General features: G+C 37.1%; 1 long non-coding RNA gene and 1 pseudogene across 1 annotated transcript in view; both read left to right on the forward strand.

Annotated features, from left to right (window-relative positions):
• Positions 1–2,321: 2,321 nt before the first annotated feature.
• LOC138170261 (nuclear autoantigenic sperm protein-like) lies at positions 2,322–3,694 on the forward strand (annotated as a pseudogene).
• A 907-nt stretch (positions 3,695–4,601) lies between these two features.
• LOC138170122 (uncharacterized) overlaps positions 4,602–19,852 on the forward strand; it is a 69,658-nt gene continuing 54,407 nt past the window's right edge. Inside the window, exon 1 of the long non-coding RNA XR_011170544.1 lies at positions 4,602–4,948. This is a non-coding gene — a long non-coding RNA (uncharacterized lncRNA). The remainder of the gene's footprint in view (positions 4,949–19,852) is intronic.

Below are 19,852 nucleotides of genomic sequence, written 5' to 3' on the forward strand. Positions count from 1 at the left end.
CCAATCCCTCCAATCTATATAGTCTCTGTTTTGGTTCCATATTTTTGAATCAGCCATGTATTGCAAGCATAATAAAGCAGTTCCAAATACCATGAAAATGTTAGTGTATTTGCCAAATACATTGAAAACTGTTTTCTGTTTAGAACATACTATGAAAATAGTACTGTCAAGTGCAAGTAAGGGAAAATTTGACATCTTTCAATGACGGTTCCTACTTATGGTTCTATCTATATTTAATCCTATTATCATTTCTCCTAAATAGAACTGAAGATGTCTCCAAGTTAAAGAAGAGTGGTACAACATCTTATTAATTACTTGATATATAAGAATGACATTAGAGTGTATGATTCTACCAAGAAACAGATTAATTAGCTTCACTCTCTCAGGGAGTCTTTCTCCAACTATGTCAGAATGCCATTTAGACTTCCTAATGTAAAATCTCTAATACACACCAAGGAAAGATAGAGAATAAATGTTTAAAGTTTAGATACAAGTATAAAATGAAACTAATGGAAAAAGATGATATTTAAAATAACTTGGGCTCTTGCAAGCATGTTTCAGGACATCAAATGTGATTAAAACTACCAAGGGAAAAACTGTTGTGATTGAGTATGCCCCCAAAATAAAAACTCAACGAGAAGAACACATTTAAAACAAGTAATTAACATCTATGCAAAACCAGCCTTAACATATACTTTCAGGACTATAAAAAAGACCATGATATATTTTTAAATTTGTAAATTAACAAAATGCATGCACTATTAATGAAACACAGCTATGGAAAGATGAACATTTCCTTGTCAAAAATGAGGGAGCACATTGTCATATGTTTTTGAAAGTCACGATAAATAAGTAAAAACTTTTAAGAAATAGTTTTGGAATAAACATGGCCCTTCATTAATCAACAGTAAATACTGACAATAAATACACGCCATTAGATTTGGTCAATTTAACTGAAAGCTGTTTGCCTCTGGATAAAGCCAATTAAGAGGTTAGATCTGAAAAGCAGAATCAAAAGGGCTTCTGTAGGCAACATACATCTGAATTTGGCCAAAATATGTCAACAAAGAAGCACTGAACAATGATTGACTCATGAAGATTTTATATTAGAAAGAGAGGGGTTTATAATAGTGACTCAGGATCAGGTCATCATCATCATCATCATCATCATAAAATACTGTCAAATTACCCTTAAGGAACTTGGATTTATTCATCAATGAAGATCCAAGGCAACAACAGAAACTACGTAATGCCTTGTTTTCTGTAATCATTTATCACCTACTGAATACCTCACAAGATATTGCCTAGTATCAAGAATTCTACATCTGCAGTCTACCATTTTCTGTCTTAGGAAGTGAGGAGCACCCCAGCCTCAACATGCTCTGCCCCCTTTCCATCCTCCATTCAGTCCTCTCTATCTGTTTGCGCTGGAGATGCATGGCCACTGAACCTGTCTAATTACAGCTTTTGCCCCAGTCAAAATGGAAGAAGAGATACTGCTTCCTCCACATTTATAGGGAAAATTGATAGCCTGGATATGACTAATAAATCTAAGGAACTAGTGGGTGTGTGGCAGAAACATTTAGTAATAGGAACCATTCTACCTATCAATGAATTCTAAGAAGGAGCTAGTCTCTTGGGTAAGAAGGTAAGAAATATGGAGACACAGTTAATGAGTGTGGAGAAAACTTCTTTTACTCTGGAAAGTTTCTTCTGGGATTAGTAAGAATGGGCAATGGTTTAATAGGGAATGTCCTGGATGAAGAATCTGAGGACAAAATGGAGAAAAAGAGGATGATGAATCTATGACAGAAAGTACTGATAATAGAAATGAGGAAGCAAAGTATGTTAAGAAAACAGATATGTGATGTCCTGGGGGGGGGGGAGCACAAAAAGTGAAGTCTGAAGCAGACAAAGATGTAGAAGTTGGAAGAGAAGCTGAGAGTCAAGAAGCAGTTGTGAGGTTGGAACAGAACAGAGCAAAGGCTAAGAAGAGGTGCCTGTGGATCTGGATGGGGCTCCCATCCTAAAGCAAAGGATCCTAAAGCAGCTGCCTCTTGAGAAAGCAGCCAGCAAGTAGACATAGTCACCACTTTTTCTGGGAAGACAGAGAAAGGGGAGGACTTACCCAAAGAGGAGGCTAAACCAAAAAGAGCAGGTGAGGAAGAAACAGGGAGAGGTAAAGTTAGGGAGAGAGGAAAGACCCAGAAATACTTCTAAACAGTTGTCTGAACTGGCACTAGCAAAGCAGGGAGCTGGCCAATGTGGAAACAGAGGTAGTAGATGAGGAAAGAGAGGAGAAGAAGGCAGTGATAGAGACTATGAAAGAAGATCCAGAAATGTTCTGTGCTGAAAGAGTTGAAGTTTCAGGTGAGGCTTAGGTGGCAGCTGAACTTGTAGAGACTCATGCAGAGCTAGAGAGTGAGGAGGCATCCCTGCAAAGGGTCCAGCCAGACATTCTGACTCAGTTGAGCAGGTCCCTACAGAGAATGAAGCTGCAGAGGAGTGCGCATACACAAAAGAGAATGCTAATCATGAGACTAAGTTCTCAACAGAGGTTGTAACCAACCAGGAGAAATACAGGAGCCCCCTGGAAGACTCAAAGAAAGTCAGGCATGGACCAAAGGTGAGGCAGAGTAGTTCCTAAATAGAGTGGGAAGAAAAAGATGAACTGATGGAGGAAAGGGAGAAAAAGGAGAGGAAGAGGAGAAGAAAGAAGAAGAAGAAGAGGAAAAGCAAGAAACCAAATACTCAGAAAAGAATGACAAAGAAGTTGAAAAAGAGGCAGTGACTCAATGCTTGAAAATAATTCTGTCTGAGAAATTGAAGATGATGATATTGGGAATCTGAAGCTCACCTAAAATCTGCTGGACATAGCAAAGACCATTTTTAAGGTGAAGAAAATGAAGTAACTGCAACTCAGTGTGGCTCAAGTTCATCTGAAACTAGAGGAAGTGAGCATTGAATCTAAAAATTAGAGGCAGGTAATGGAGGAAATGTAGACAGGACCCATTACCATCTGGGCCTGACCTATTCGACAAAAGCAGGATGTGAAGCTGTGTCTTAGTTTACTAAATCTATGGACATCATTGAGAAGAGGTTGACCGTGCTTAATGAAAGGATAAAGGCAGCTGCTAAGGATGAGAAAGAGATCGAGGAGCTTAAAGAACTGCTTCCAGAAATTACAGATCAAAGTTTACAAGGAATCATGGGAAAGTGGGGATGTCATAGAACTGGCTCTGAAAACCATTCTGGTTCAAGCTACATCCAGCTTCACCTTAACTCTAAGAATTCCTCAGCCAGGAAGATCACAGTGAGAAGACAACAGGATGGTAGTGCTGCTGTTTCTTCAAACTATGGGACTGAAGTTTCCCACTTGGTCAAGAAAAAAAGAGGAAATCAGAAGAGAGTCCCTAGAAAAATGTTGAAAAAGCTCAAACAGGCAGTCCATGCTTCATTTCACTACTGGCTGCTTCTTACTCTTTCCAGATTTCCTTACAAAAACTCAGTTGCATTCTCACCCTGGAACATCCTTCCATCATGCCAATACCCATGTCCCATTTGTGAGTTTCTACAAGGACCTCCATTTTTGGGACTGGCCATGACCAGCATGTTCCATTCTCCTGGCTTACGCCATGAATCTCTTAGCCTTTATGACCTTTATATGTTTCCTTTCCCCCCACCCCTTTTTTAGCTCCCTTTTATGTGTTATCTTACCCCATTAGAATGTAAGCTATTTGAGGACAAAGACTATCTTTTAGGGTTTGAGGATTTTTTGCTTGTATTCGAATCCCAAACACTTAGCACAGTGACTGTGCTTCTAATAATAGCTTGTTGCCTGTCTATTGTTTGCATACTTTCTTTTATTTTTTAAATTATCATTATTCTCACACCCCCCCCCCCCGCAAACTTTCCTCCTCCTCAGACTGCCTCAAGATCTTAGAATTTGGAATGTCCAGAGTCAACCTTAGTGACAATCTTAGATATTCTTACACAGGCATAATGTAAAGACTTTACTAAAGACCACATTCCCAATGATAGATTCAGTGCTGCTTCCATTAAACTACATTCTCTTTTTCACACAGACTCATAGCATTTTAGTTTAGGGAGGGACTTTAGAAACCAATCTAGTACTTTGAAGGTCATAATTTCCAATCGGTTAAAAATCATGCTGCTATAGATTTTTAGGCAATCATATCAATAAAGCTTATTTATACAGGTTTCAAATATTAGAATTAAGTGTTCAGACAGTTGATACAGATCTCATTTAAGTCAAGAGTTCCCTTAAATGTGGCCTGTGAACTTGTTATTTTAAGATACTTTGTTAACTATATTTTAATATAAGGTATTTCCTTTGTTACCCTATGCATTTCATTTTGTTCACTTTAAAAAATTATTCTGAAAAGGTGCCAGGCTGCTGACGGAGTCCACGGTCCAAAAAAAAAAAAAACCATTAAGAACTCCTTGCTAATGTAAAGGGATACTTTGCTGGATACAGTCAAATTATTGCTGCCAGCAGAGGGCCTTCTCTGTCTTACACAAAAGCTTTAAAAATGTGAACACTTTAAAGCCTCCACATCTTCCAATTTTTAGGAGTATATAGTAGGTTAGATAAGAAATTTTAAATCTCAAAGGAAATGGAGGAGTAATTTTAAAGGTCAAAGCAAACCAAACAGTTCTATGCTCTTGTGCTCTGATTTTTTTTGTTTGTGAATTTTAAGACAAATCTATCCCTTTCTATAATCTTTAATATGGTTTATCTCCTGACCACACACTAAAGCAAAAATGTTTTCAAAGAGCAGTAGGCTTGGATATTTGTTATATTCTTCTATCTGGAAGATGATATGTAACAGCACAAAAGAATCCTTCAACCTCCCTGATGAGCAGGGTAGGTAGAGAGTTATGGGAGAACAGACCTACAGTGGGATAATATTCTTTCAAAATTCAGGTAAGTGATCCAAAATGGAAATCTCAAAGGCTTATAGATTGTTTTGTATTTAGATAAAACAAAAGCAAGGAGGATGGATGGATGGATGGTTTCTGTATTTCATCCTTCAATTTGCCAGATTTGACTATGGCTTGGCATCTTCTGCTAAAAAGATGCTAAATCTTAGCATCTTTTGTTCTGAAGATAATAAACAAATTGAGTTGGAGTGGGGGGAGTGGAGGAGTTTGTTTTCTTCTTTAATGTATTACAGGGTGGACCTATGATTTCATTCACACGGGAAACTCACAGGTGAACAAACACCTTCTATCCAAGGCAGGTTGGCTCCTTCTCAGAAAATGATAGATTTAGAGAATTATCAAATATGAGACTGCATATGCAACAAGGTAGAACCAGATTATAATACAGCTGGGGAATATTTAATAAAAGAAATAAAAATACAACAGGGCATGGATGATGTTAATATGTGGTTTTCTAAGTCAAATGTCTGGCAGAAATACTCATGTACACTTTAGTGGCCCCCTTTCTAGAATTTGACACTATTGGCTCACTTTCTTAGTTAGATCCCCCAAGCAGCAAGATCAGGAAAGACTTTCCACAGAAAGTGACACCAAAGATAACATTAAAAAGAAGCTAAGGTTTTGAACAAGTGAAGATGAAGAGTGAGTACATTCAAGGCATGAAAGATAGGCTGCACAAAGGAAGGTAGGAAGGAAATGCAGTTTGGGAAATTGAATAAGTTTCAGGAGTGTCAGGCTATAAGATTTACATTTTATCTAATGAACAACCGAGATTTATTACATTTTCTTGCGATGAGAAATGAGATATTTTAGGAAGGGGTATAAGATGAATTAGAGGAAGAAGTGACTGGAGAAGGGGAACACAGAAGGTTGTTGTAGTGTATATAGTAAGAAAAACCAGTTGCATGGTGAATCCTATGATTCGGTTTTCCCAAAGAAATATTAGTTTCTGTAATGATCAAAGTTCTTATTTTTTTTTCACTGTTGCTTTCTTTCACATTATTATGGTCATTGTATAAACTATTTTATTACCTCTATTTACTTTACAGTTTGGCTAGGTTCACCGAAAATTTGTATGAATTTTTTTGTATTAATTGTTTCTAATGGAATAATCATATTCCATTACATTCACACAAGCATAGTTTCCCAATTTATAGGCATCTATTTGGCTTCCAGTTCTTTGCTACAATCAAAAGTATAACTGTGGATATTTTTGAACACATACCTTTCCCTCTGCCTTTGATCTTCTCAGGATATAGGCTTAGTAGCCTTATTACTAGGTCAGATGGGGGGTATGTATAGTTTAATAACCTTTTTAGTATAGTTCTTAACTTTTTTCCAGAATTATTGAAGCCAAGAATGCATTAGTGTGAGTAGAAATACTTTTCAGTTCTTGAAAGGTTTCTGCCTCTAGAAACATCTGTTCTTGGGTTCTGGAGAACACATTGTATGGTAGAGTCTCTTTCTAACTATCCTGAAGAAAGGGCCACAGACAAAGTGAGGAGATGAGGGTATCTGGATGATTGCCTTATGTACCAAGGAATACAGGAATGAGGGAAGAGGTACAAAATTGAACGCACTAAGCATTTCACTGGACTTCATCAGTCAAACTTCTCTCTTTCAAAAGAGAAAAATATGAAATGTCCCATTCAATCAAAGAATCCCACCTGGCTGTCTTTGCCATGACAACATTTTCTGTGATCTTTCAAGAAGATAAAATGATGATGGAATAGAGTCTATGTTTAAAGTAACAGAGGAGAGAATAAAGGAATTCACCATCCTCTAAAGACAAGTATAGTTCTAACCATGAAAATTTTTTAAATAAATCTTATATTTCAAAAAGATGAAGTCAGTTTTAAATGTACAAAATAACTGATCCATTTGTTTTCTATTTTAACTACAGAGACTATGCTGCTTCTCTTAATACAGAGTCTGGAGAGCAATTGTGGGATATATAGGGTACTTCTTGAGTAGCATGAGGTTTCAATAGTAAATGACAGGAGGTAACTACATTGTCAGCATCTAGAGTACTGTTATATCTAAACACTGCTGACGATATTTTCCCCTTTCCTCACTTGTGAGTAATGTGCTTAATCTATGCCTCTGTACGCTGTCCATTCTACATTGCAAGGAGTTGCTACCTTGTTAGTGGATAATAGCACAAATATTATTGGGTGAAACAGTCCATTTTAGTGCTCATTGCACGATCCTTACGGTCAAGCAAAAGCCAAGTGTGTTCTCATGTTCAAAATACTGGTGAATGACTTAGTTATTCTCAGCAATACAATGATCAAAGATAATTGCAAAGGATTCATGATGAAAAGATGCTATCCACCTCCAGAGGAAGAACTGATAGAATCTGAATGCAGATTAAAGCATACTATTTTTCACTTTTTTGTGGTTTATTCTTTTCTTTTAATTTTCGTGTTTTCTTTCACAACATGACTAATATAGAAATATGTTTTGCATGATCATACTGTATAACCTATATCAAATTGCTTACTATCTCAGGAAGGGGATAGGAGAGGAAGGGAGAGAACTTGGAACTCGAAATTTTAAAAAGTGCTATAATTGTTTTTACATGAAATTGGGAAAAAGTAAAATAGTATATAAAAAATACACATCCCTGGGTAGCACTGGCAGCAATAAAAAGACCACATGTATCAAAGTGCTTTTGAATTCTTTAAATGTTTCTACAGGAGTCTACCCATTTGTTTGGCCTCCTTGATCTTCTACAAAGAAAGAAAAAAATGTTTGCAATTAATGTACTTTATGGCAGGGATATTGTTAAATTGATACATCCATATCATCACATTCCAGTGTACATAGTATCAGCCAAGAGAGGAAGGAGGACTTAGACATCAGTTCATCATCTAGTCAATCAAAAAACATTTACTAAGTGCCTATAATGTGCCAAGCTTTGTGCTTTCCTTCAAGAGGGTCATATTATAATGAGAGAGAAAACATTTAAATGATTAGGTACATATATGCTATATAGAGAGTAGATGGAAAATCAACTAAAAGGGGAAGGAATTCATAGTGAAGTGAACCAGGAGAGGCTTCCTGTAGAAAGTACTCTATAAACTGATAGCAGCAGGGGTACTCTCCACCCCTTGGGAGCTCCTAGGGCCCCAAGAGAGGTGAAGTAGGAGTGAGGCCAGACATAGACTCATTACACAGATGTAATCTCAATAACAATTTTTTAAAGAAAGAGAAGGACACTATGCAAGAAAAGTGTGAGGGACAGAGCATTATACATATGGGGAATAGCCAATAAAAAGACACAAAGATTGGAGATGGAATGTCATGTGAGAGAAACAGCAAATTGGCTAATGTATCTGTATTGTAGAATCTGTGAGGTCCTTTTTTGGATATGTTGAATTTGGGATGCCTGTAGGACATCCAGTTTGAGATATGAAAGGTATTTGGTGATACAGGATTGTAGCTGAGCAGAATGAATATGGCTGGATCTATAGACATGGGAATCATTTATAGAATAATAAATACTGAATCCATGGAAGATAATGAGATTACCAAGTAATTATGCTGTATCAATTCCAGAAATCTGAGGAATATTTTCCGTTCAGGATCACTCCAGTGATAACTTATTCAGCAAAATGTAATATAATCCTATAGAAGGAAAAAAAATTAATCTTTAATGAAATAAAGGACTTCTAAGCATCCAGGTGGAAAGACCAGAGTTTGCTGAAACTTTAACTTCAAACACAAGAGTTAAAGAGAAACATTAAAAGGTAAATATGAATGAACAGTGATGAAGTATTAAACAAAAAAAATTTCTTACATTCTAATACAGGGAGATAATATATGTCCGTTCTAGAGTCATAGAGAGAAGGTAACTAGATAAGGTCTGGGAGTCGCTCTGCTATGTCTTTTTTTATTTTTTGCCCTTTGGAGGGCAATTGGGGTTAAGTAACTTGCCCAAGGTTACACGGCTAGTTTGTGTGTGTGTGTGTGTGTGTGTGTGTGTGTGTGTGTGCGTGTGTTAAGTGGCTGAGGCCATATCCAAACTTAGGTCCTCCTGACTCCAGGGCCGTCATCTTATTCACTGAGCCACCTAGCTGCCCCATCTACTATGTCTTGATGATATTAAAAGAAAAGAGAGGAAGACAAATGTACTATGAGAGGGAGAGTAAAGAAGATTAGGGGAAATTATCTCATATAATCAGGGTATGCAAGTAGATATATATACAACAAAAGAAGGAGTTTGGAGGGGGGACAGCTGGCAATTGAAGCTCTCTCATGTGACCTGGTTAAAGGAAGGAAGAATACACATACACACACATACAGAAATACATTTCACTCATGAGGGAAATTGGAGGGAATAAGGAAGAGGAACTAAAGGGAGGGCATATTAAGACATGGATTCACCTTAAATAAAACAAACTTTAAGGATATACAAAAATGTTTATAGTTTTCTTTGAGGTGGTAAAAATGGGGAATATGATGTAGTACCCATAAGTTGGGGAATATGAACAAGTTATGATATATAAATATGAAGGAATACCATTGCTCTGCAAGAAATGAAAAAAAAAAGGATAGTTTCAGAGAAACTTGGGAAGATATGTATGAATTGATGAAAAGTGAAGTTAACAGAACTAGGAAAGCAATTTACATAATGACAGTACCTTGATAAGGACAAACAGGAATTAGGGATTTTGATTAATGTAATGACCAAGTGTAATTCCAGAGGACAAGTGATGAAACATGCTACCCACCTCCTGACAGAGAAGTGAAGAACTCAGAGTGCAGAATGAAACTTATTTTTTGGACATGGTCAATGCAGAGGTTCAATATATGCTTGTTACAGGAGTTTTGTTTTTTCTTTCATTCATAGGTGGGAGTAGGGAGAGGTGAACTTTTACTAATTAACATATATATATATATATATAAATGTATATATATAATTTTTAAAAAGAACATAACAAAGCACAGCTTCAATGTGGCAATGCTTCTTGAGTGGTAGGCAATGTTTTATACCACTTTTGTGTGACCTTGAACAAATCACTTCACCTCTCTGGGCCTCAGTTCCCTCACTTATAAAAGGAAGGTCTTAGATTCCTTGACCTCAGAGGTATAGTGCAGTTGTAGTGCTATGATCCCACAAGTAATGCCTGAAGGATCAAGCATATACCTTTTTAAATAATTAATTTCATAATTTTTTCTAATTTACTGTAATGGAAATGCAAATTTAAAGATCTTCCCTGCCCCTAGCCTAAAGTGCACCTGGAGCCTGGGGTGGGAGGCTTGTTTTTCAGTAGATACTTTTTGATTGGGCAGTGAGTCAATAAGATTGTTACATTCTCTGAGCCAGGAGAAGTCTATATAAGGCCTGATGTGTAGCTTTGTTTTGGGGCTCACTTTGAGAAATGTTCTGGGATTTGGTCAGATGAAACTCTGGGAAGCCATTGTCCAGGCCCACCCCCCGCCCCCCTTTGAAACGCAGATGTTGATTTGGTATGGATGTAATGGTTGGACAGTTTGGAAATCTGTCTACTTGATCTGTTTCTGTCTTGATAATTCAGTCTGTATACTCTGAAGTTCGGGGTGCTGACCTTTTTCCCCTGAACTAGGTAAACGATTCATATCTGACTGATTAAAGTAAGCTTGTTAACCCATTTTGAGTTGCTTTCCTTTATCAAAGCAGATCCAAGAAGTGCATTGGCAGCGACCTTGGGGACACCGGGGTGCTTGCTGCTACATTTACAAGGATGTATTTTCTTTCCCTATGATTCCCCTCCAATTAAACAATAGCAAAATAAAATTAATAAAATGATAAAAAAAACCCTCCTGACAAAAATGAATTGTCAATCATAACAAATACCTACATTGTCGATGTCCAAAAATGAGTCAACCTTAATTTCCTGAAGTATCTCTATTATTTTAATTTTCTTCTTTTATCATTTGTGCCAATTTGATGGGTATGAGGTAGTATGTCATAGCTGCTTTAATCTGTACTTCTGAAATTATTAGTGATATGGAGAATTTTTATATGGTTGTTGATGGCTTTAATATTTTTCCTGTGAAAACTTTCCATTCTTTTTTTTGTAACCTTTTTTTCTATTGAGGAATGACTTATTCTTATCAATTTGAATCAGTTTTTTATGTATCTTGAATATGAAATCTTTATCAGAGCAACCTGCTGCAAATATTTTCCCAGTTAATCTTTTTCTTTCTAGTATTAACCACATTTGTTTTTGTTTATGAAAAAATATTAAATTTTATGTAATTAAAATTTACTATTTTATCTTTTTTTTGCCTTTTTTTTTTGGAGGGCAGGGCAATTGGGGTTAAGTGACTTGCCCAAGGTCACACAGCTAGTTTTTTGTGTTAAGTGTCTGCTGCCTGTTTTCAACTCAGGTCCTCCTGACTTCAGGGCCAGTGTTCTATTCACTGCACCACCTAACCGCCCCCTATTTAATCTTTTAATATTCTCTGGATCCTTCTCTATCCATAGACATGAAACTTAACCTCATTCCTCTAACTTACTTATGTCAACTTTCATGCCTAAGTCACATAACTATTTGGAGTATATTTAATATGTGATATGAGATGGTCTAAATATAATTTCTACTAGACTCCTTTGCAGTTTTTTAAAGATTTTTTAAATGATAACACATTTTTAAATTTTATTTATTGTTATTCTTTATTTTTTTGCTTTTTGGAAGGCAATTGGGGTTAAGTGACTTGCCCAAGGTCACATGGCTAGTTTTTGTGTTAAGTGTTTGAGGCTGGATTTGAACTCAGGACCTCCTGACTCCAGGGCTGGTGCTCTATTCACTGCGCCACCTAGCCACCCCCTTTGCAGTTTTTCTTGTACTTTTGGTAAAATAGTGAGTCTTTCCCCCAGGAACTAGGTCTTGGTTTTATCAAATGCTAATCTGCTGAGTTTGTTTGCTTCAGTATGTTGGATACCTAATCTATTCTACTGATTAGTTTCTCTATTTTTTAAACAGCACCAAAGTATAGTATGAGATTTTTTTTACTTGTTGTTTAGTCATTTTTAGTCTTGTCTGATTCTTCATGACGCCATTTGGGATTTTATTGGCAAAGATACTGGATTTTTTTTGCCATTTTTGCCATTTCCTTCTCTAGATCATTTTACATATGAGAAAACTAGGTCACCTTATTCTCATTTTTCATTACTTCTTGAGGTTCTTAAACTTCTGAAGCTCCAGATTTATTTGTACATAATAGGTGCCCAATTAATATTTGCTTATTTATTAATGTCTTTTCATCATGACAGACCAACTAGGAGTGCAGCAATAAGAAACAATTATACGTTTTGAGCCAAGGTGTTGGATAGGGAAGAACTGAAGGGAAATAGCTGAGGAGGGCACTAATTCCTGCCAAAAGTGTGTAGGCTTATAAAATTATGAAGGTTTGCTAATCAGTCTTTTCAAGGACCACTGCTTCCTATTGCCCTCAAGGATGAGAACACAAACTGTAGGGTCATCTTTGAATACAAAGTGCAAAAGATGTAATAAGAGAATCGGGGTAGGGAAGAGAATGAGTGAGTGAATGAACAAGCATTTATTAAATCCTTACTATGTGCTCCCTGACTCCAGCAGACCATTAGATTTTGTCTTGGGAAAATGAGATTAGAACATTTTCAACAGTGCCAGGTGGTTTATTAGTTAATGATAGTATTGATTTGAATATTTATTTAGTCCTTTAAAGCCTCCAGACAGTTTTCAGGATAACTTCTGACTGTCAGGGCATTTACATATATCCCATATAAGCTCTGGGGATTCTTTTTACCAATTCCCACTCCTACTAAAAAATCAGATCTTCAGAAATTGCTTTTATATTTCCCTCAAGATTCTAACTTTTGAGGGGTGATGGTTTCTTGTCTAATGCTATTGTTTCCACTCCTTACCAGTACACTTCCTTCAAAGATCATTAGACCAGTGATCTAGCCTTAAGACTCTTCCTGAGAAATGGATTTACAAAGGTGGTACAGTAAGAATATAGTACACACATGCACATATAAATTTGTGACACATTCTCCCATATGTGCATTCAGAATCCAGGAAACAGGAGGCTCAAGCTTAGAAAGTACACTAGGCAAAGCATAGCACAGAGATCCCAGTTACTGGAAGTTGTTCATGGTGTACTCAGGAAGCTACCCTTATGCATGGTGAATCTCTATCCATCTGACCTGGGGTCCAGTGAAGACTTTTAAGTCAGCTGATCTGGGGATATTGCTAGGACGCTAGGAAATGGAAAGGCCAAAATCCTCCTCCAGTGATTTCAAGTTCAAAAGCTAAAGCTTTCTGGCTAAAGCTGCGGAGAAGGTGATGGAAGGGGTCAGAGACCCTGGCCAAGGTCAAAATCAAGACTTTTCCTTTCCATACACAGAGGATTCCTTCTCAGGAATGTGCTGCAAAACCATTCTAGCCCTAATATTTTGAAGAGCTAGTTCTTTGGCTTGAAGATTTATAGACAATTCCTGGGACATGGCCCAGTTTCCTTGGCCCATCCAAGCATAATTCTTGAGCAGCATCACCACAGCTTCAAAGACTTTTCCATGCTTAGAGTAAGGTCTATTACACTGATTGATTAGGCATCTTATCACTTTCTTTAAGTGGGGTGGGTTTGAGTAAATCAGTCATTTTACTATTAAACACACAAAAGTATTTATTGCCTGTCATAGTGAAGATAGCATTTTATAGTTATCTATAAATTTATAACAACAGGTTTTATCCATGTATATAGATATATATTCACAAATATATATCTATAAATTATATTGGCATAATTTATATCTTTCTAAATATCTATCATATATTATATAAATGCATATGTATATATATGCATATATATATACACACACACACAGTGCTATAGAGCTATAAAGACCACCATTTACCCACATAAAGCTTTGTTCTGAAGAAGTGAAGATATCTGGGATGTAAGGTTAAGAACAATGAGATGAAAGTGAGAAGCCATCCTTTATCTCACCCCACCCTAACATAACAGTTTATCCTTGCTTTTCTCTGAATTCCCTTCAAAGTAGAACAGATGGACTCTGCTGCCCACAACCATTGGGACAAAAAGTAATTTGGTCAATAAATAAATATTTAAGAACAAAAAAGGGGGGCAGGATGAGCTGAATATAGGGTGTGAGACTGAATGAATGGTTACTTGTTTTCAGTAGTTGGCCCTTTACCCCTTCTTTCTATCCAGTGAGATCAAGGGAGATGAAGAATTTATATCCCATGGAGAAATTTCCTTGGACCTTTTCACAATTACAGGGACAGAAGTGCAGGTTAAATGCACATACCCAAGAGAATTGGAGACACAATTCTCTTCCTATGTCACACAGACAGACTGGATACATCTCTAAGAAAGCATAATGCTGCAGTGTATAGAGCTCTGGGCTTAGAATCAAGAAGGCCGGAGTTTGAATCCTGGTTCAGACAGCACTGTGATCCTTGTCAAAGTAGTTAACCTCTCTGGGCTACAGTCTCCTCTTCTATAAAATAAGAGCTTTGAAGTTCCTTCCAGCTCTAAACCTTTGATCCTTTAATCCTCTCAGTTCACCTTTGATCTGAAGAGCCTTGCGCAAATATTCTTGCTAAATGTCCTCTGGGAGCAAATTGGGGATTGAGGTGGAAGCAGAATGCCTGATTTTTTAACCTGACTATCAGAGGGCTAATGGATGACCTGAAGGAGATGAGAGCATCGTTTAGGTGTGAAGTGAATAGATGCTAACTTGATTTCATTAATTTCTGATATTCTGATTAAAGATTATAAGCAAGCATGTATTTGTGATAATTTTAATAGAAGCATATTAGGGACAGAATAAAGGAAGCAGATATAAGGGGGTAGGGCTCTGAGCCAGGATTTGATTGGTGGAAACACTAACCCCCACATTAGATATAGAACTCACCTAGACATGGCCAGAGAAGTAAGTAGCCCCTAGACCTTTGAGAGTCAGTGGGATATTTGTGGTTACCCCAGAGCATACTCTGGTATTGGGTGGTATGGGTGACAGGTAAGACTGAAAACCTTATTAATGATGTGATATGGTCTGGTCTTAATTGTGAAAAGTAAAAATCACTAGTTACAGTGTCCTCTCTGCTCTTAACCCCAATCATCATGTCATGGAGATGTGAGATAGTATTATTACTTTGCTACTATCTATTTCACTATCTATCTGCACATACACTAACACACATATACACACATATATGCAAATATGTGTGCATATATATAACAGAATAGAGATGAAATATGAATATTATATATAGTATTCCTATAGTTTTTTGGGGGGAGATAGGAGGGGTTGATGAAGGAATAAGCTTTTACACACTTCCTTAAATCCACACTTTATAAAGCCTTCACAAGGACATTTGAAATCATCCATGACCACTTGCAAAACAATGAGTGGGAATGAGATAAAAGAAGAATATTGAGGATCAAATACTAGCAAGTAACATTAACTAGAATTCAGGTTTTCTGAAGATAAGGAAGGCCAGGAATCTCTGTACTCTCAGATAAATTGTAGTGAAAAACTGAGCCTTTTCTCGATATGAATCAGGTTGATGTCTCACCTGTGTTTCAATTTCTGATGATAACAAAAAAGAAAAATCAAAAGAAATTGGACATTAATTGGATGTATGAAAAAGCATTAACTTTATAGATGAGTAATTATACACATAGAGGTTTCATGAGACTTTGTAAATCCTGTAATACTCTGCTTCAACAAAACCAGGAGACTAAGTGTGAGGGGAGAAGAATTACATTATTCTTGAAAGGATTCACTTTATATTGCCTCAAAACTATAAAACTTGTCACAAGAGATACAAAGGCTGACCCCTTGTGGCGAATAAAGATGATTACAGTGCTGTGAGATGCAAACTTTAGCTTTCTCAAGAGAGGGCAAGTTCACAAAGCAGTTAATACTTCACTGAAAGTAAACTGAGTATGATCTAAATTTTAGACTGTGTGAATATTCATATGGTACCAGTGTAAAGAAGGATTCTGATATGCAAGGCCCTTCAAAATCCACCTGCAACCTACCTGTGTATACATATCTCATATTACTCTGTTGCAGAGCAAGTGGATTATTGAGAATCCCTCATTTTCCTCCCCCCTTGTTCATTGCTGTGTTTCTGCTCATCATACCATCCCACTTAACTTCAGTGTTCTTGCTTTGTATCTCTCCCTTCTGAAATCACTACTTATATGTAAGATTTAACACTTAATCTCTGATTTGATATTTTAGTCTATACTAAGATCTTTGTGGATCACAATTCTTTTCACGTTTGTATCCTCTAGAGTCTATCACAGTGTTTTGTATGTAGTGAGTGTTAAATTGAATTCAGCCCTGCTCCTTCCTTCTGCCTTATAGGTCTACCATTTCTTTTTGGACGCTCAAAGTCCCTGGCTGGAGTTGTGACTCATGCTATAGCTTCACCCAGATTGTCCTCACTTTTCTTGGACTTCCTTCACTCCCAGAGGCATATCCCTTCTATTTCCAAATAGGATTTCTTTCGCTATTCTACTATTCACATTTCTCTACCCCGTCTGCTTTGGGCCACTATTCTTGTCTACTGAGCTTCAGAGTACTCAGAGACATTCTACTGGCTTTCCTGAGCTCTGCTATGGGTCTTTCCTCATCTTTTCCCCCCACCTCTTCCAGTACCTTATGCAATCTAGAAATGCCTCATTCATTTAACATTTTACAGAATTCACTGTTCCCCTTTCCAACATCATAAGATTGTTTTGCTTGAAAATGCATTTCTTTTAGACCCGTTTAAAAACATTAGACAGACTACACCTGTACATATATTTGTCTATTTATCTGACTGGTAAATTAGTTAGTTTCTTGACCAGGATATTAAGACAGTGGCTTTAACACCCACGAGAGACAGAAGATGATTATAGTGCCCATCTTTGGAAAAATCAAACCCAACAGTCTATTGTTCATACAGCTTGTAGACTCTTTTTTTTTTCCTGAAGGTAGTAGCTTTATTAAAATTCAAGGAATAAGGTTACATTTTAGGTGTCATTCAGCAGTTACCTTTTGAAGATTTGGTTTCTCGAAGTAGGTGACTCGAGTTATTTCCTTAAAATAGGACCTTGAAAGACTTTAGTCTGCTCTTTAAACTAGTCTCTCTCTCTCTCTCTCTCTATATATATATATATATATATATATATATATATACACACATATATATATTAGCACATGTATACACACATATATGTGTATATATAAATATATACATACATGTGTCTTAAAAGGTTAGCACTTTTTCGCCTTCAGATATGCTTTTTGTAAAATCTATGTTGAGAGTAATTGCAGTAACAGATTGGTTTGGGAAAAGGAAAGAGATGTCAGTATAGGGAATGATTTAAGATGGAGAGAAGCTTGCAGTGGGGTTACTGTTGGGTCAGCAGTCAGCTCAAAGTTGTAATAAGTTTATCCTAAATTCAGGCAAGGCTTTCAAAAAAGGCAGGAACAAAAAGAATACAGATAAATACTGTGTGAGAGAGTTCTGACTGGCTTTGGAGATTTGTAGTTCAGAACAACAAGCATTGCCTTCTGAGAACAATTCATGACCTTTAAGATCTTTGAGTTGGAAGGTGGAATTGAGTCACATCTTTAAGTTCTTGAGCGGTCACACTTCTCCTAGACTAAGAAGAAGGTGTGGAGACCTAAAAAGTCTAATTGTAGCAATAGTGTAGCATGGCCTCCCAAGTGCTTCATGTGACTCTGCCCTGGTTTCAACTCCACAGAACTAATTCCAAGACCTTCCTTTATATAGGGCAGACTTTACATTTTCAGTTTACTCTGTTTTGCATTTGAAGCTCTGACTGGTTTCAGTTCTGTGGAACAAGTTTCCCTGATTTCCCCTTCCCTTCCCCCTCCCCCCTACCAACTTTCCAACCTTTTTTGTTTTTATGTTATTTTCTCTCATTTGATTATAAGCTCCTTGAGGGCAGACACTTTCTTTATCTTACTTGTCTCCTCAGGGCTTTGCACAATGCCTGACCCTTAGTAGGTAGGTACCCTACTAATATAATATAAAAATAAATGTTTATTGAATTGAATGATTAGAAACTGAACTGGAAATAATCAGAGACAATAGACAAAGGGAGGAAATGAAAGAAGAGACAGATGGGAGAAAGTGAAAGGAAGATTATCAGCCTCCTCTGCCACAGGCAAGTGGGGGTAGCAGGTTGAAGCTAATAGCTGTAGGACAGCTGACAAGGACAGGAGTGCCAAAAAAAGGAAAAAGTCTATTCTTTCCCCAGCCTCCCCTTTCAATGTCTGTAGTAGTAAATTCCACTCTTACATTCATTCCTTTTACCTGATTATTTCCTGTCTCCTGATTTTTATCTTAGCTATTATAAAGAGGTCAGTGGTTACCCAGAGAAACACAGAAATCTAAATTGGGTCAGAGAACAAAATCTTTGCCTTAATGTTTGCAGTTTTCCTAGTTGAGGGCTTTGAGCTATTGTGATTATGCTACTAATTTTTCTTCTCATATAAACTTGAAAGCAGCAGAAAAGGGGGTCAGGCAGACAGGAGGGGTCATTGTATTGCTAAACAATTAAGCTAATTGTGGTAACTGGGTGTGGCCCATTAAATCTCCAGCAATAAAGGACTAGAGAAGACAAATACTAGCAGGCAAACTATACTCTTCACAGATACCCAAAGCAATTGGTGTTGTAGCTCATAACAACACACCTTTCTATTATGCTTTGAAGTTTACAAAGTGCTTTTGTCACAACAACTATGTGAAGAAGATAGTATAAATATTATCTCCGTTTTGCAGATGAGAAAGATGAGGACCAGAGAGAAAATGGCATTTGCACAAGGTGGTGTAGCTAAGGAGAGTGGAGATTATTTTCAGCAACATTCTCCTTCCCACTATTGTTTTAGTATTATTAACACATTGCAATTTGTTGTTTCCCAGTTGTTTTTCAATCATATCTGACTCTTCCTGACTCCTGTTGGGGTTTTCTTGGTAAAGATACAGGAGTGGTTTACTTTTCCCTTCTCCAGCTCGTTTTACTGATGAGCAAACTGAGGCAATCAGGAGTAAGTGAATTGCTTAGGATCACACAGTTAATAAGTCTCTGAGGCTAGATTTGAACTCAGCTCTTGAGGATTCCAGGCCTGGCACTCAATCCACTCCTACACCTAGCGGTCCATAAGGCACATTACAAATACATAAAAGAATCTTTCCCTGCTTTATTTAAAAATTACTGTGCGAAATACTGTGTGAAAATACATTCAGTGTTAAGGCCAGATTCGCACTCATGAAGATGAGTATTCCTGACTTCAGGCCTAGCCCTCGATCTCCTATGCCACGCACCTTCCAATACATTACAATAAAACTCCAGAAAAACTCACAATGCACAGCATTTGACAATTATCTATTTAAAGCTCTGTTCCCACTGACACATGTTTCCGAAGCCATTATGTTTAGTGCTATGTTTCTGCAAAATAAATTAGCTAAATTAGGCCCCTGTCTCTGAAGATCATGTCACAAACTCTACTTTTGTGTTTTATTTCAATAACAAACTTTGGCAAAGCGCCTATTATATGAAATACCTACATGGCGCTACAAAGACAAGAAATGAAAATAGCTCTTACCCTCAAAGCTGTTATACTTTACAGCAGTGATATAACATATATAAATATATCTTATAAAAATATAAATAACTCTAAGAACATGGTAGCCTGCTATAATGTTTATGAAATAGGAAGATCTTCTCCACCCATTAATAGGCCTAACACATGGACCCTGTGATAAACATGGAAACTGAGTCACCTGGAGCCCAGTGTGTGGGAGGAGCTTGCCCAAGAAGGGAGGAGGGGGAGAGAGACAGACAGAGAGAGAGAGAGAGA

This window comes from Petaurus breviceps, unplaced genomic scaffold (assembly GCF_028583685.1).
Source record: "Petaurus breviceps papuanus isolate PSGF00001 unplaced genomic scaffold, PetGlider_PUasm1.0 38, whole genome shotgun sequence".
Classification (NCBI taxonomy): Eukaryota; Metazoa; Chordata; class Mammalia; order Diprotodontia; family Petauridae; genus Petaurus; species Petaurus breviceps.